Genomic DNA, 19,468 nt, shown 5'->3' with positions numbered 1-19,468 from the left:
TGCGGAGATCCTGGCGGCTGGGCGCTTGAGATTCCTTAGCATACCCTTTGGGGATGACTTGAAGAAATGCTTCAGCCTAGATCCCTTTCCTCTCCTCCACTACATCAACAGCACTGGATGGTTGTAGACGGTTTTCTCTTCCCTAATTTTTTTTTTACAGGTAGTGGTCCACATTATGGTCTCAAAACGGCACGTAAGTGCTACTTGAAGTGTGCCTGTGGCACTCTAGCCATTTTACCTACCTACCTACCTCCTTTTAATCCGCCATTGGACACCGTTTTTAAAACCTTCGGCTGGGTACTCGTGTCTGGCCAGACCTCTATGCACTTATATTTACATGCATTTGCGCGCCACATTTATAATTCATTTTTAAGTATTGAAGGTATATATTTTTCCTTGGTTTTGGCATACAAAGCTACCTAAAGAAGCAAAAAGAATCGCCAAAAATATTTTGGCTTGTGAAAAAGAAAATTTTGTGTTTTGCTCTTTATTTTGAATACTTTCGAAGAAGGGGGAAGAAAAAAATATTGATCACTGTGAAATTTATGGCAAAATATGAAATAATATTTATTTGTGGATTCGGTGGAAGGCAAGAAAAACATGGGTAAGACATTTTTGAGTGCTGTTGACACACTTGATTCCTGCATATAATGCAATAGAAAGGAGTTTCTCAGTGAAGCTTTTTGCCTTCTTATAGATAAAGACGGCAATCTCTCTTCGCCGTGAGCGTATCGGTTCTAGTTGGTGGTTGATTACGACATTCACAGGGTTAGTAATTGGTTTGTTGAAAAATTAATCCATAGCCAAACGAGTAGTGAATTGAGAAATAACGGCTGGATTATTCATACGATTTTCGATGTTTGCAAGGACCAATGTGTTCGATAAAGTCGCAAAAAAAATTCGTCTTGCATTTTCCTTGTTAATATAAAACTTTGCTTTAGTTGGCACCATATGATCCAACAAACGCTGCATTCCACCAGAAAACCTTGTTACAATCAGCTGCTAGGCACCAAAAAAGAATAGAGTGATTAATTTACTTCCAGCGTTCATTATACTAATGAGCGAAGCAAAAAAACCAGCGCCCATTATCTATTATAACGCATAAAAAGCTAGCATCGCTATTTGATATGAATACCTACAACAAAGCAATACAGTAGTGAAACTTAAAAATTTTCCTATTTTTCATAAAACGAATAAATGAAAATAAATGAATGTAAATTGCGGAACGACGATTATTAAATGCTTGCATACGCATGCATTATAACTCCTTTTTATTTTTGTTGTGATTTTCAATTGTACCGCCACCTTCAATTTCGCTTGACAATTTCAATGGCTTTGTTATTGCAAATACCACAACAATTGTAAAATATATTCAGCATTTTAAGTGTGTCAAGGATGTGTCAAGCATGTGTGTGTGTGTGTGTGGAAAACAAGAAAAGGATGAGAATGTAGAAGAAGACGACGCGTTGGAAAAAGCAACAAACCGCACGACAATGGCGAATATGCTGATGTTGATGGTTATGGCTATTGTAATGATGACGATTAAGTGCTACGACTTTGACGAGGACAGACGACTGGGTGGTGTTTGCGGGCGTTGGTGACGTTGTTTATGGCATTAGGGGCTATGAGCCCGCTAACGTTGGTGCTTAAGGCGAAATCTTGAAATTATATGCCATTTCGCTATTTATCATTTCACACTGAAGTGGCAGCGTGACCGCGCCCACTCCACGGCATGGCCAGGATTGATTGAGGAATTTTTTCACATGGTTCACATTTGTTTTTGTCACTGTGTGGCAAATGAAATTGTTACTATTTGTTGGCATACAATTGTGTGTCGTGTGCAGATTGTGGCCAGGAAAAGTAGTGGCGCATGACCAGTTACAACATAGCAAGAGAACAGAGGATGGGCATATAAGGAGGAAATTTAATGACTTATTTTATACAAATGTGCAGCGTATAAATGCATTGACGTGTATACAGGGTGTTAAGAAATTAATGCACATTTTTAAGGAGGTAATTGTATAGACTGCATGGCCGTTGTAGCCGGTTGTAGTGGATTGGTGCGTGTCTATCAGCGGGAGTGCCCAGGTTCAAATCTCCGGGCTTGAAACATTAAATGATATAAAAGGTTGTTCTAAGAGCAGTCACCACTCAGTAGGCAAACCTCCGAGTGTATTTCTGTCAAGAAAAAGGCCATCATAAAAAGCCGTCTGGTGTTCGGTGACAGTTTAAAAGTGCAGTTTATTTTATTTGAGGAAGAACATCAAGACAAACGCGACAAATTGTGGAAGTGGAGCTTAATCAAACAGCTAATGGAAGGTTGCTGGCCAATTATAAAGGGGGATTTATTTATAGGTATCGGATTTTAAATTGAAATAAAAAAACGAAAATTGAAAAAGTCCAAACGTGGATATTACGCGATCTTGGTGGCTAATCCACTGGTCCAAGGCTCGAGTTAATCCATTGTTTCACGGGCTGTGTGGCAAGTAGCGCCTTTTTCTTGGAACCAAATGTTGTGGCGATCACGGACTTCAATTTCCGGCATCAAAAGGTCGTTTATCATGACGCGATTGCGTTCACCATTCACTGTTACATTGGCGCCAGTCTCGTCTTTCATATTTCTGGACCGATGATTCCTCCAGCGCATAGGCCGAACCGAACGGTTGTTTTCAATTGATGGAATGTCAGTTCTTGAATGGCTTCGGGTGGCTCTTCAGCACAAATACGGCAATTTTGCTTATTGACGTAGCCATTAAGCCGAAAATGGGCTCCATCGCTGAACAGTTGTGTACACCATAAGTTGGCCTGAGCGCGCGATGAACTCTTTTCACAGGACGGCGATTTTCGCAACACAGTTTCGAACGTTGTTCAGGCATAAAAATTTCCATGATGAAATGTCAATGAATACTAAAAGAAATTGACAGTAGTCGCGCGCTATCTGCAAAAAACACTATTGGAAAAAGTACCTCCAATCTGAAGACCCTTTACATGTGCATATGTATCATCATATATATGTGTATCATAGTGTGCACCCAAAAGAGCAGGAAAGCCTTAAAGGGACTAACGGTGCTCTAGAAATTTCAAAAACTTATTTTTTGTAATAATATAATGTAAAATTATCATGGGAAATACCCAATATTGTAGATTCTACAGCCCATTAACTAGACAGAGACCGGTCCGCGCGCTCCTATACCTCAAACTTTAAATTCATTTATCTCGAAACGACTTTTTTCGGTCTGGTGTTGTCAAAGAACTATACAACCGAATCGTCTGAAAGTTTAATATGTTGTTTACAACATCAAACATTATCGCCCGTACTAGAATCATATTATTATTTCAATTATTTAGTATTGTTTTGATTAAAAACCTGATTTTTAGAGTGTCAAGTTCAATAACACGCCATTTTTTTTTTCAATTTTTCTTTAGTCTAGTAAGGAACATAGCTACAGTCATACTGAATAATAATTTTTTTTTCGGCTTTTGTGTTTCAGATAAATAGAAGAGCCAAAATAGATAACACCGTCCAGGCCCAATTTTTCGGAAGGGTGAACTTGAGCACCATTTTTTAAATTATTAAAATTAAAATTTTTTTTTAATTTTTGGATGTAAAAGAAGTTAAATGAAAAGCGTAAAAAATTTAAATATCATTTTTCATTTTTTATTTTAAAAAAAACCTGAAAATAACCAAAATTTTTGAGCGCTTGACCACCGGGACCCCTTAATAAACATGAATCCGCAAATCAACAATGTTGGAGATATGGCAAGTTCGTCTTTGTTTAGCTCCATTGTCACTTGCGCGTTGTTGTTAAATATTTTACATAATTTTTCTTGTACACCCTGTATATCCGCATGTGTGCATGATTGAGATGCCTTTTTGATTGTTATAGTCTTACTTGAAGTTATGCTATGTATATATACCTGTATTTTTAACCGGAAAGCTAATTGTTATTGGTTTTTTTCGTTTTACTACAGCCACTTTACACTCAAGCTCATACCCAGAAAATAAGTCCACTTGAGCCAAGTGCGTGTTTTATTTTGCACGAACTTTATTAATCAGCTTATGTGCAAAAGTAGTTGTTGTTTCAATTGGCTGCCTCGAAACTGGCCAATAAGTAGGATTGGCCAGGGCGCTTTCGTGCAACACCAACCGGTGGCGCGAACGATCAGAAGTGGGGGGGAAAACCATTTTCGAAACAGGAAATTATAAGGAAAACTTTATGCGCTGCGAATAAGAGTTACTTATAAGCCAGTTAAAAAGTTCATCTTTCTGGCAAAAGTAGAAAAAATAAACAAAAATGGAAAACTTACACAAGTGAAAAGAAAAATAAATAAAGAGAAGAGATTTTCTTACTTGCCTCCTGCCTTTTCATCTTGCCACCTGCCACTTGCCACTTGCTGTTTGGTGCATTTGATCCGCTGCACTTTTAAACTCTTCACTGCACTCATAAAAGTCAGAAAAAAATGAAGTAAATCATAGATAAAAGTCCTATGATGAAATGCAAAGAAGTTCACTATCGCTGCAACTGCTTCGAGATCTCTTTTTTGGAATTAAATTGGAATGGAAATAAAAGTAATTCGTAAATTGGTACCTGGAATCAAATAAATTGCTTAAGGGAATATTTAAATTTTGCACTGTTATTACTATCAGCAATATGAAGAACAGAAATACCACAAGGCGAAGTCCAAAATAAACAAGACTGAGCTAAAATAGAATCGACAGGAGCTTTGATCTAATAACTTCGAGTTTATTTATTCAAAATAGTCCCCTCTGGCCCCGATACACTGTTTTGCGGATCTAAAAGCTTTTCGAAAGAGTGTTTTAAGTCGTTGATCGAAATGTCCTTCAGGATGCCGGTACAAGCCTTTTGAATGGCCTCTATGGACGCAAAACATTTTCCTTTCATGGGCAAAAGCAATGGTTGATGGTTAAAATGCAATAAATGTGATTTCTAGTCAAAAAATCAGTCACCAGAGTGGATCAATGAGATGGTGCTTCATCATGCAATAAGCGTCAGCTTCCTCCTTCGCGGTATTCAGGGCGAACTTGATGAATGCGATGCAACAAACGCTTTAAAACGCCAAGATAGAAAATTGCATTGACGGTTTGGCCCATTGGGACGAACTCCTTGTGGACAATTCCCTTGGAATCGTAAAAACAAATGAGCATCGACTTAATTTTTGATTTCTCCAAACGCGATTTTTTGGGTCGTGGGTCGTCTGGGGTCTTCTATTCGGCACTTTGACACTTAGTTTCAGCTTCATGTTGGAAACCCCACGTTTTATCACCAGTCCCAATGTTGTAAAAAAAGTTCTCGCGTTTTTATTATTCTTTAACACTAAACCTACCATGACGGGTCAAATGACCCATTTTAAACTTTTTTTCAGAAGATTTTGGAAATAACATTATTAAATCGCCGTTTTCTTTCACGACTTTTATTAAAAAATACATCGAATGTATTTTTCAAAATTTACTCCTCTCTTGCTAATTGTTTTACCGAGAAATATATGTGATCTGCTCTAACTACCGTAACGGGTCATTTGACCCATGCACAGATTGTGTCTCTTGATTGAGCCGTTTTTCCTATTACGTGATATATTTCGCTCCATTGAGTTATATTTATTGCAGACTGACGGATGAATAGCCAATTTCGTTCTACTACAAGCGAGCGTTACAGTAAAAATTTCAAGTTATAGTGTTATTTTGTGAATCAAAAATTCTTATTTGATAATTTTACATATAATTCTTATCCCAAAAATGTCAAAACATTCAAGATATTTGAAATCATTGGAAGTTATAAACAACATAGATGAAGAGTGTTTGGAATTCAGTGAGGAGCAACTGTCTGAAAGTAAAGTAGATAACATAGTACAATACAATATAATATTTCATTTGACAGTACAGATGAATGTGAGTCCTCAGGTAAAGAAAGCGAAGGTAAAGAAAGCGAAGACGAGAAAAAGACCGTTATCGAGTTCAGAAAGTGAAAAATATGTGGAAGACCGATGTACTGAAATTGCGGCTGATGGTACAATTTGGAAAGAAATAGAACAAAGCTCAACACCTGGACGTTCTCCAATTTATAATATTTTTAGGGAGGTTGTAGGCCCGACCGCGTATGCCAAACGAAATATAATGAAGGGCAAAGTAAGAACTGCATTTTCTTTGATTATTGTCAATCGTGTAATGGAGCACATAAGAAAATGCACAGAAGAAAAAGCCTCTCGAGTATTGGGAGCTCAATGGAATTTTACTCCTGCAAAAGTAAATGTATTTATTGGTCTTCTATGTATATGCACGTGGCTTATATCAGGCAAAAAATTTGAACATTTCATATCTATCACTAAATGGGGTCTAGCCAGCAACGAAGCCAGCGTTTACAAAATGATAAATTCGCTCTAATCTCAGAAGTATGGTACAAATTCATCAAGAATAGCCAACATTGTTAGAAGCCTGTGTAACCTGTAACTATCGATGAACAGCTCTTCGAAAACAAAGTAGATTTACACAATATATGCCGAACAAACCGATTAAGTTTGGTATCAAATTTTGGCTAGCATCTGATGTCAGCACTAAATACATCATAAATGGATTTTCATATTTGGAAAAGGAAGAAAAAAGAGGTGCTTCAACTCCGCTTGCGAAATTCGTTGTTCTCGAACTCATGGAACCGTTCACAGGATGCGAAGAAAGGGTCACTACAGATAATTTCTTTACAAGCGCTTCACTCGCTGCGAAACTATTAGAAAAGAGAACCACTCTTTTGGAAACGATTCGCGGAAGCATAAGAGAACTGCCCTTCTGCGCCTCTCAACAAAACTATATAAATCGAGTCATTATTCACTTACCATTTATAAAAGTAAGACAAACAAAAAAGTGCTTTTACTAAGCGCAAAACATAAATCTATAAGCATTGAAACATATGGCAAGCGTGTACCAGAAACGATAAGATTTTACAATAATACTAAGTACGGTGCAGAGATGAGGAATCAGATGAACAGAAAATACTCAGTGAAATCAAAATCGCAAAGATGGCCTGCGCAGATTTTCTTCAATATTCTTGACCTGGCTGGAATCAACTCAAGAGTTTTAAATATATAGAGAAACAATCGGCAAAAACACCTCTCGATAACAATTTTTATTTTAATTAGCTGAAGAACTTGCCGAAAGAAGATTTTCAACAGGAGCAAAAACAAAGCGAAGAATAAACTATTTTTATGTTTTTTAAATTTAATATATAAACTATTTTGAATCATTAATTGAAAACAATTGTTTCATTCATGTACCAAATTGGCCTAATTGATATATTTTTCGCTAGACTTAGTAATATATATAACATTTTAAAGGCGGGTCATTTGACCCACTTTGGTAGGAATAGGAATACATTAAGTATCGGTAGGTTTAGTGTTAATAAAGTATTTCGAATGTTGAATTCCGAGTATTTTTGGTCTTCAGTTAACTTGTGGGGAATGAAACGTGCACAGACCTGATGAGTAAGCCCAAATGAGCAGTTAAAATGCGATAAATCGATGTTTTGGAGATATTCAACTCCAATTCCATGAATTTCAATGATGATGAGCTTTCGATTGCTTTTTGATAAATTTACGAACAATTTCGATGGAGTTTTCGGTGTGTAAAGGTGTAAACCACTCACGAACTCTGATATGAAATAGACAAGCATCACCATACACTTTTTTCATCAAGTCAAATGTTTAGGTAAACGATTTCGTTTATATTAACTCTTTGTTCGAAACTCATTTTTGTACTCATTTCGTACACAAACATACTGAGACTTTAGGCGCAATAACTTCGTTTCCACTGAACCGAATGTCACCAAGCTTTCACTAGAAGTCAGCTCGGCATGTAACTTCCAACGCACGAAACGATGGCGCCATCAGAAACTTTTTTATGACTCCAGGCTCGTTTATTTTGGACTTCATCTTTTATGTTATGATAACTTCTCCAATAAAGAATTTCTCAAATGGGACAAACCAACTTCATAAGTTTTCATCTAACATTGCTGGATAATATTTTCTTGAGTTGGCTTATAATGTATTTAAATGTCTGCGGGTGTTGCAAACTATTTTGTCTTTTGCTTCAAGTCTCGTTAAGGAACTTAAATTTAGTAAGCACACCTTGCGTTGTAGGAAATAATTGGATCAGTGAAGTTTAAAGATCTGAGTGCAAAACTTAGAAATTTCTTTTCTATGCGTTCAAGTCTATTGCTGTGGCACTCAGTAACACCGCTGTTGGCAAATGTTTCGGAGCTGGATATGTCACGTATAGGCCTAAAAGAGGAGAAAGCAGTCATAGCTTTGGTTATATTGCACGAAAAAGACAGTTAATTGTTAAGTCGGATGGCATTGGCGGCGTCATGGCAGAACGGCTCCCGTCCGAAAAACCCTGTTCTAATTATTAGAAGAAATCTTTTTTAACTTGGCCCGTGACCTCTATAATAATAAAAGAAACTATGGTGCCTTCTCTTAAACATCTCTATTCTCTAATTTTCCTCGACTTACGTATGCTCATTGATAATGAAACTTACACACACACATCCATACAGGAAACATTTCAATAATTAAGTCTTCATATGAAAATTGACTTGAAATGCAGAACTTCCATGAAACTTTTAAGAATCATTCCTCTTCGTTGCGATTTTATGTGTGTGTATATAAATACACTGAATTTGTATACAGGGTGGTACGAGTACAAACATATTTTTCAAAATGATTTAAAAAGTATTATACTGGAAATTACAACTTAAAATTTAAATAAATAATTAACTGGAAACTAAAAAAATTTTATTTATTTTGCATCTTATGGCTTTATTAGAAAGATCAAACATTCCTATTATTTAAGGAATATGAATTCATTCACTTGACCACCTCAAACGGCCTAACATGCCATCTCACGACTGGCTGATTATGAATATATGGCCTTTTCGGATTTTTTCAAACAGCAATGTTCTTTAGCGGCAACTCATCACAAAGTCGAATTAGGTTAAGCTGCGGTTTTGACATAGCGGCCAATGAGTTTGGTGTGTAATAAGTTAGTTGTGTGTATGGCTGGGTGACTTGATGTGATGTCTTCCTGAAGCACAATGTGAATCTATAAATAATGGGTAACCATGACTCTGCTGCACATTGGGGTTGGAAAAATCGGCCGATGATGCCACAGCTATAAAATTACGTCTCATCAAGCTTCTACGCAAAAAAGTGCTAGTGTCGAAACAACATTTGACGGATACCTGCATTTGGGCCACCCGGTATGAGCAAATGCACAAGTGAAATCACGTAGCAAGAAAATGAATAGTACTTACATACTTATATAAATAACTATAACAAGAATTCGTATATGGATTCCTGCTGCGAAATAATAAAAGTGCACATAAAATAGCAAAAAGGGCACAGCTAAGGGCGCACACCCAACGGAACAGGGGAAGCCGGGCAATAGCGAAGTAATCATGTACGTCTGTTGGCAATCGTGCAGCTGGAACAGCGAAGAGCAAGAAAGTGAAAGAAGCATACAAAAATGAATTCTTCGCCTCTCCAACATTGTTTGCAATATTTGCCATTGCTCGAATGCCTTTCGTTGTTGCAATGGCATCGAAGTTTATACTTTTTGCCTTTCATTTAATTTTTTCCGCCTCTCTTGTGGCTGTTATAGCAACGTTTGCCTTTAGTGCTTTCTTTCTGAAACACAGTGATGGCAGCTGCGGTGAAAGTTCAAGTGTTGGCGGAGGCCGATTGGGCGGCTAAATGTTGAATGTTGAAAGCCCAAAGCCGAATGCCGAAAGCCGAAAGCAGCGGGACGCACCACTCACAACATCACTTGTACTTGGACCCAACGCTGCTTGCTGTTCGCAAAGGTCAGGCGGACAGACGAACAGACCAACAGATGAACAGACCAATGGCCATACAGGCGTACAAACACAGGTAACCGCAGTGGACGCGAAGGGCTCAACTCGGTTTGGTTTGACTTGGCTTTGTGTTATTATCGTTGGCAAAAAAGGCAAAACTTTGGTTGGCCACAACCACCCGCCTTTCTATTACTTCTGTCATCATTGTTGCTGCTCGTTTTGTGTAAATTTAAATGGCCATTCGGAACTTGTATGTTGCAGCTAGTGGCGATTGACGTCACGACTTAGATTCTGTCGGAGAACAAGGAGACGTAGTCAACGACTGAGCTGGATATAAAATGCAGGTCGTTCTTTTGCTCAAGTCTACCGAGTAGAGGGCAACTTCACTTCAATTGCCGTTCACATTGCCATCGAATTCCGTTAGAATTGATCACTCGAGGCGGTTTGGGGCGTGCTGCTGTCTTCGGTGCTGTGATGATTTGATGCTTTGGTTACTTGCTGTTGGTTGACTGCTGGATGCTTGCTTGTTTGTGATTTATGAAAAATGCATTTCCGTTGGCCGCAAAGCAAAACGAGAGAAGAAATATTGCTTTTGCTGCTCCGTTTAGTTGATTTTAGCTTAAATGTTTTTATTGCCAGTCGAAGCTTCAGCATCGGTGGCGTGATCTGTTGAAATATGCAAGCAGTTCATCTTCGTTGCCTTTTACAGCTACTCTATTCGATTTGCATTTGCGGTTTTGGGGGTGGTATAATTATGCTGAATTATGGAATTTTTTCTGGAGCAGGAATGAAAGTATCCCTGGGCTATAGTATAAGTAAATGAAATAAAGTTCTTCCTCATCTTGGTTTTCTCCATTACCTTCAGGCTATGATTCCAAAATATTATATATTTTTTTAATATTTATTTCATTGAATTTATTGCTAATACGAAAAAGTAAATAACGAAAATAATACGAAAAAATTATATATTGGGAGGTTGAATTAGTTTCAAAGGTTTTTTTTCGAAGATTTGGGGCTTTATTGTGGAAAAACGGTACAAAATATTTTATTTGAAGTATTGGCCATCGCTAGCTACAACTTTCGCCCATCTTTCGGGCAATTTCCGGATGCCGTTTCTCCAAAATTCTGGCCGCTGCTTGGCTATCCATGACTCAACCCATATTTTGGTAGCCTCGTACGAGGAGAACCACTGGTCCGCCAAATCGAGACTCATATGCCGGAACAAATGATAATTGGAGGGAGCTATGTCTAGACTATACGGTGGGTGGGGTAACACTTCCCAGCCAAGCGTTCCAAGGTATTTTTTGACAGGTTGAGCAACATGCGGCCGAGCGTTGTCATGTTGCAAAATAACCTTGTCGTGCCTTTTTACCGTTTCCGGCCGTTTCTCTTTCAATGCCCGGCTTAAACGCATCAATTGCAGTCGGTAACGATCCCCCGTGATTGTTTCGCCCGGTTGGAGCAGCTCAAAATATACGACGCCGACCTGATCCCACCAAATGCAGAGCATGATTTTCTTGCCGTGAATATTCTGCTTGGCCGTCGACGTTGATGCGTGGCCGGGCAAACCCCATGATTTTTTGCGTTTTGGGTATCGTAGTGGATCCATTTTTCGCCGCCAGTCACCACCCTTTCGATTTTGTCGCTCGATCAGCAATTCGCACGTAAAAAGTCGCCGTTCGACGTCGCGCAGCTTCAACTCGTACGGGACCCAATGTCCTTGCTTTTGGATCATTCCCATCGCTTTTAGCCGCTTGCAAACGGTTGATTTATCAACGCCCAATGATTCAGCAAGCTCTTCTTGGGTTTGGCACGAGTCCTCGTTTACCAATTCCCCCAATTCCGCGTCCTCGAACTTTTTGGGCTGGCCAAGACGCTCCTTGTCTTCGGTGTGAAAATCACCACTTTTGAATCGTCGAAACCAGTACTCACATGCTGAAATCGACGGAGTATGGTCTGGGTAGGCCTCCTGCAGCAATTCACGGGCTTGGGCTGTATTTTTTTTCAAATTGAAGCAGAAAAGCAAAGCTTCCCGCAAATTGCGTTTCGACGGCACGAAAGTTGACATACTCGGAGCACGAAAACACTGCGTTGTTTATACTTCAGCGAAATGACAGATACTGATAAACAAAGCCTAGGGATGAGGCTTTGTCATGAATATATATTCAGTATTGCCAACGCGATAAAGTGATAAATAGCGCCATCTGTGTGTCACCTGTAAAACTAATTCAACCTCCCAATAATATATTTGAATTGCTGGAATCTCGTTGTATTTTACTGGAGGGATATGAAAAATCAGAAGATACGCCATTTACCATATATTTATATCAGTAGTTTTTTTTTCATTTCATGTCACCTCAAAGTTTACATTCCTGGTTTTATATGACACTCGGTGATTTTGTCGCAAAAACCACATTCGAAATCAACCAAAATTATTTAAAATATTTATGAATCTTATTTTGAACAGTATTTTATGTCTTTATCTTTAATTTTAGCTTTAGAACCTATTAACGAAACTGTAAAAAATATTGGATTTCTATGGATGAAATAGTATTTATAAATATTTTAATACCTCCATATTATTTTCTGCTCCATAATCTCTAGTTTTAAAAGTAAATTTGAAAATAAATTGTACTACTTATTAAAATTTATTTATTTTCATTTATCTGTTTTAAGGAATATTCAAAAAGTGCTTTGAAAATGGAGGTTATGACCTTTTATTTATGTCTTTTTTTTGTTAATCTGTGAAATGTAACGAAGTGGAGAAATCTATTTTCGTTTAAGAATTATATGCGACATTAAACCTCCTTCCTGTGGATCTGTATGCAAAATATAGCTCGCAGTGGGGGTTGAACAGCTTAACTCTGGTTACGGACAGGGTAAAATCTTAGCGGAATTTCGTAGCTTACCAGATTGGTGGACTATGCATTTCCGCCTTCAATTGCTATTACACGGTTTACAATCCTGCTAACTTCAAGGGAAGAGTGATACGAGACGATGTAAGACAGAGCGAGTCCTTGCATGCATCCATTCAGATGGGTCAAAGCTCGAGGTAGGATGAGCTGGGGCTTATATACTTTTAGTTTTCGGCTTTGCAGCTACTACAGTATCTTTCAGGTTGAATTGATGACACTAATAAAAGCCATGGCGCACCGTGAGAAGATATCTACATTTTCATAGAAAGCCATAGATGAGGGATTATATCTACATACATTTTCATTCACAAAGCAGTCTACATCATCTAAGTTAGCCATGAAATGCCGTACTTCTTTTAAAAAGATGACCGAGTCATTTCACCGAAGGGTAAGATGGGTTCCTGGCCATTGTGGTATCTGGTAACTGTGCCGCTGAACTAGCTAGACTTCGAGACTCAACACACAGACAATTATATAGTCATACCTTGACAGACTTGTAAGATACCTATTTTTGGGGAAATTGTAAAAGCAACAAAGGAAATACAGCGTAAACATCTGCAAAATCTCCCGACCAATGGGGCCAAATGCAGAGAATCTCTGCTAAGCCAAAATAAGCACAGACTTGCACACTGATTTCTGTTATAACGGCGCATTTCCTAACAGACAGACTCGTTCAGATGACAGGCCTGCATACACCTGACTTCTGCAGAAGTTATGTAAATGATGAAGAGACGATCTCTCATATTTTGTGCAACTGCTTTTCTCTATCCAGACGTAGATTTACCCTTTTAGGTAGACAAACTTTTAATGAGTTGGAAACTTTTGAAAAGATCACACTACTTAGGAGCGATATGCACAAACATTTCGACACGGCATTACAATGTACTATGAGGCTGAGTGTGTGCACTTCAACCTAGCCATTTCGTTAGGTTTTTTTCGTAAATCTTGAGTTGCTTGATTGGCAATATGCGGATTAAATATTGCCAATCAAGCAACTCAAGATTTATTTTACTTTGCATTTATAAATATTGATGAACTTGTCTGTAGCACACTTTTGTATTTGATTTTTCTGAATAGTGAAGCAATATTCTTAAAATGGCTACTAAGCGCATTTCCAAAAACATAGTATTAGGATCATAAGTTATATAGTATAAATATAAATATAAATGAAGATAAGCCACAGCTAAGTTAGACGGGCTGCTGTTAATGAGGCTATTCGAAGCCCGCGCAGGTCCATAGTGACATGAAATTTCCTTACTCCCTCATATCTCTAACTTGTCCAAAACATTTTGAGAACGATTCCATGCCAAGTATTTGGGCATGGCCATACATTTTTCCAAAGGCTTGAATATAAAAAGAATTTGGGAAACATTTTTTTTTTTTTCAAAAAACATTTTCTCAAATAATATTTTCTCTCAAAATATTTTTCAGGAAAACTTTCTCAAAAAAATTGTTCAAAAAAATATTTATTTTACCACAAAAATATTTTGTTTTACTACAAAAAAAAATTTTTTGGAAAAAATGTGAAATTTTTTAATGAAATTTGCTTAGGAAAAAGATTTTAGTTTTAATGGAAACATTTTCTTTTAAAAAGGTTTTTTACTGAAAAAATATTATTTGGGAAAATTTGTTAAACAAAAAAATTGTTGAAAAAAATTTGGCTTATTTGTTGGATTGAACATAAAAAGAATTTAAGTAAAAATTTTGCTTTTTTTTCAAAAACCTTTTTTTAACACAAATTTGTTAAAAAATTATTGAATTTGGTTTCAATAAAAAAACATTTTTTAGAAAGAAATTTGAAATTTTGTATGGAATTTTTTTAGGGAAAAGCTTTTAGTTTGCATTGATAACATTTTTTTAGAAAGATTTTAGGAAAACAATAGTTTTTTATTTAAAATGTTTAAGAAAGCTTTGGCTAGTTTCATAACTTTTCGAATTAAATTGAAATCCATACAGCAAGTAACTGAAAAATGCTAGTCTAGCGACAGTCTAGACAGTCTGGACAGTCTAGTAAACCGATAAACGTATTTGAATATAACTAAAATGGCTATCGATTCCCATTATGAAACTTGTAGGGATTAATAAAAGAAATAATTATTTTTTCCCCCAAACATTTTTTTGAAAAGTTTATTTTGTCCTAAAAACTTAAAAATAAAATTATATGTATGTGAAAGGATGTAAAGGAAGGAAGCAGAGAATTCGGTCCTGATTAGTCGTGTGCACTAACGAGAATTTATTTCAATGAAATAGATCCAGTGCTGACTCGTAGCTTTTTAAAAACCTGATGACAATTTTTAAAAATTTAAAGTGTTCAGTTTGATGACTTCAGTTAAACTTTTTGATAATGCGTTTGCCATAATAAATCCCTTTGAATCTCATTGCGTTATAGTGTAAAGTTCAAGCTTAAATTTTTTGCGGCCGTAATGTCTACTCTCAGCCACCACAGCAAGGAACGATACTAATTTTATACTGCATTTATTTATAGAATTATATATACCTATATATATAAAGGCAGCAATTTCATCTAAAAATGTTCTAAAAGCAGGGAAGCCATAGGGAGATTAGCCGCAGACAGACGGTTGCATATCTATTGGGTACCCGGACATAAGGGTATTGCAGGGAACGAAATTGTAGATGAGATTGCCAAAAGCGTTGTTTACAGACAATTCAAACAAGAAAACGACATACTGAAACCTTTAAATACGGTATACAAAGACATCGCTGCAGACATGAAAATAAGGATAGAAGGAAGTGGAATAGTCTAGCCACTTGCAAAACCGAGTGCAAATCTAGACAGAGTGCAGATAAATACGCCCGATTCGTACTAGCTCTGTCTAGAAAAGAAAGCAGAACTATCGTAGGTATGCTGACAGGCCACAATTTGCTAGCGGCGCATGCATACAAAATAGGAATTACAAACAACGATAGCTGCAGATTTTGCAATGAACTAAATAGAAGAGAGGAAAATGCTAAAACACCTTCTATGTTCCTGCACTGCATTAACTAGAACCAGATTAAAATGCTTAGGAGCTTTACAATATGAGAAGTTAGAGTAGCTCTCGGGGATAGAGCTCCAAAGCTTACTTAGATTCGCAAAAGACGCAGACGTATTACAAGATGTCTACTACAAAGAAACGTAAAGGTCTAACTCCATTTGGTAACGCTAAGGATCAATAGGTCTATGTGATGGCTTTCAGCCAGCCAAGTCAACCTAACCTAACCTATTTATAGAATTAATAAATCTTGTTTATCTTGACACAACGGTAATTAATTTTAATTAGTACGATATCCAAGTCCAAATTTAAAGCGATTGTAAAGAGTTAATTTGGAATTGAAGTCTTAAACACGTCACGTGTTTGGGAAAAGTAGGGATAAAAAGCACTAACAAATATTTTTACGTTTTTATCCCAGAATCGTACTCAGCGCCTAAGCAAAGTTTTACGAGTATATTTTTTATTATTTGCAATGAAAAAGCTCCTCATAAAAAACTATTTGCCGTTCGAAGTCGGCTTAAAGCTGTAGATCTCTGAATTTGAGGAAATACATCAAGACGCACGCCACAAAGGAGCTCGGCCAAACACCTTCCAGAAGTGCAGGCGCCATTATTTGTTTTTTAACTATTAATATTTACTTATATATAATATAAAAATAATAATAGTTTTGTAAGCCTGTGTTCAATCCCATTTGCCCATTGTCCTTACACACAATCATATCTGCCTTATGACTGATGCGTTGAAATAACTAGACCTACATGCTCATACACACATTCAAATAACCTTACACACATACATACACACATCCAGAGTCGCACTAAGAGTGAAGCTCCTTAATTTGCTTTACGATAAATATTCGACAAAACGCATAGTTGCGACTGCAGCTGTTCGTTTTCATTTTTATTTTACCGAAATATAACTCATCAAAAGTATGATAAAGAAAGAAAGTCCCACGGCATAAATTAGGAGAGGATATAAAATAAAGAATAAAACAAGCAAAAAAGCTCTGCCTCGCAGTTGACGTATTGGGAGGCCGCTGCGTATGAGTGACATTTATTTATCTCTTCTTAAGTGGAGAAAAAATTTTTACTCTACATCGCAACGATGTTACAAAAAACAAAAAAAAAAAAAAACTGTATAGCCTGTGATATGCAATACGTGACACGCGCAAATATAGCTGGCGAAAATCTCATTTTCAGTAGCTTCTTCTTTGCCAACTGCTTTTCTTCCGCTTCTTCTGCTCCTTTTTAACTTGCCTCGAGATTCGAGGCACACTTGAGTTGACACGCGTGATAAGCAACGCCTACAACAACAATGAAACATCGTCAATAGCTGCTTATGTAAACAATAATAATTACAAAAACAACAGAAAATCTAGCAAAAATTAAGTTGCAGCAAAAACTTAAATACCAGCAACAACAACACCATCAATAACAACATTCGCAAAGGATATAGTAAACAAAAAAACTACCTTAATAAAAACGCTTAAATCACTTTTGCCGATTAATGCCAATGTCGTTGTTTTTGTCGGTGGCACACTTTGAGTAACGCTGCAGAGCTTTAAGTGCTGCTATCAGTGCTGCTTTTGTACGCTGAAGGCCTTACAAATCGTTCGTGCGTGAGTGTGTGGGTGTGAGCAGAAGCACGGTAATGTAGATACGAATCTGCAGCAATTCAAGCGGCTCATTATTCATATGCATCTACCTTCCAGCCTTCTTGCTGGTGCTAACTTCACCTCCACCTCCACTCCCACTCCACCCCCATCTACCTCTATAGCCTATCCACTTGAGGCGCTTGTGAAGGGCACTTTGTCTGCGCATCATTGTGATTCGCCATTTCTGCCACCATAAAGACGGTGAGTACAAAAATTGTTGGAGTTGTTGTTATTGTTTGTGTTTAGCAGCTTTGCTGCGGTTTCTGAATGTTGGTTAGCTGCTTACGCGCATTTCCACTTCTGACATTCTGTTTGCTGCAACAACCTCGAAAATGTGCGGCGAGCATGGTTGTTGGTTTTTGTTGTTGTTGCTGCTGTAAGGAGAATTGTGTGTAAAGCTAAAGCAGTAGATGCACATAAATAAAGACATTGGCTGGTAATGATGAAGATTTGCAATTGTTGTGGTCGCAAGCGCATTATGTGTGTGCATGTTTGATCAAGTGCGTGCGTATATGCGCGTGTATGTGAGAGTGTGGTGGCGGTATTATCTTATTAATGCATCGCGAACACGTTTACCCACACCTGCAGGTGCATGCTTGGATGACATTGCGGGACATGTATATACATTAGGGTGGTCTAGAAAGAAAATTTTCTTGATGTTAGCGCCAAAATTGGTTTTATGGTCACACCACAAATATGAGACTCCTACTTTTCATTTGCTTTTACTATTTTCCCGTGTCACCAACGCTTTGGAAATTTCCAGTGAACTCCTGTGGGAAAAATGCACGCTTTTTCGGCCACCCTAATGTAGATGTACTGTATGTCTCGCAATGCTTGTAGCCCTATTCTCCGCAAGGAGTTAAAGGAAAGATATCCATATATATGAATATATCCAGAAAAAAATTAATTTTAAAATTTTTTGGGGTCACCCTAATACACATTTAAACCAAAGCGTTTCCTCCAGTTTGGGAGTACTTGAGCATGATGGAGCATTAAAGAAGATTTAGATTACGTTTGCAATTTTAGAAGCTTCGCGTTTTAATTTAAATAATGAAGAATAATGAATTCTGGATCGTCATCACTGTGGAAGAAAGGAAACTTTTAGGTATAAAATAAAAATAGAAAATTTTCGATTGGATTATTTTAGGGCTTCACGGAGATGAGAGAAATGTTTCGTGCGTATTCGAAATGTTTGATCTCCTCCTTACAAGTGCTGACCAAAAGAGTTCTACAACATGGCGATGACACGGCTTTGATCGCAGTTTGACTAAGGGAAAAGTGATTTATGTCTCCCTCCCAACAGTGATCCCTTAGCATTTTGCATGCATGCAGGATCGCGGAAACTTCTGCAGCTCTGAAAGACTCTATTAATTTTCAGCAGTTTAAAGGAGAGTGAAATATTGGCTGATTTAGAAAAAGTCTCTGCTCCAACTTAAGATTTCATATTGGATGCATCGGTGAAAACAGATGTATCTATACCTATCTATAACTATGTCAAAATTTGCAGAACCACTAGGTTATACATCCCGAGAACGATACTTGGCTTTAGACCGTATGTTTTGGCGAACATAGATTTACAGCAGTAGAAAGTAATACCGACGTTTTTAGCCCGATTGTGCTCGGTGTGCACCTTCAAAAATGCAGTTGTTTGAGCCGATGTGTGAGAACTCACATTGTCCTGGTGAAGAGTGATCCGTCTTTGGCGATTGGTTTTCCTAATTTCTTGGAAGACAACTGGCAAAAAATGGTTGTGTACCACTCAGAATTTACTGTTCTGCGTTGTTCTAGTGGTACGGTTGCGACATGTCCAGTTTTTCCGAAAAAACAGGCGACCATTTGCTTGAAAGTGCTTCGTGCGCGAACAACTTTTGTTGGATTTGGCTCATCTTGAAACACCCATACAGTCGACTGCTGTTTACTTTTGGGCTCATACGCGTAAATCCATGATTCATCACCTGTTACGATGTCATAGACGTGTTTCGAAGCCCCGCGACCGTATGTTTTGAGCATTTCCTTCGACCAATCGACACGAGCCTTTTTTTGAGCGAT

Source organism: Anastrepha ludens, chromosome 4 (genome assembly GCF_028408465.1).
Source record: "Anastrepha ludens isolate Willacy chromosome 4, idAnaLude1.1, whole genome shotgun sequence".
In the NCBI taxonomy this organism is placed as follows: Eukaryota; Metazoa; Arthropoda; class Insecta; order Diptera; family Tephritidae; genus Anastrepha; species Anastrepha ludens.
Note: the sequence above shows the minus strand (reverse complement) of the source record.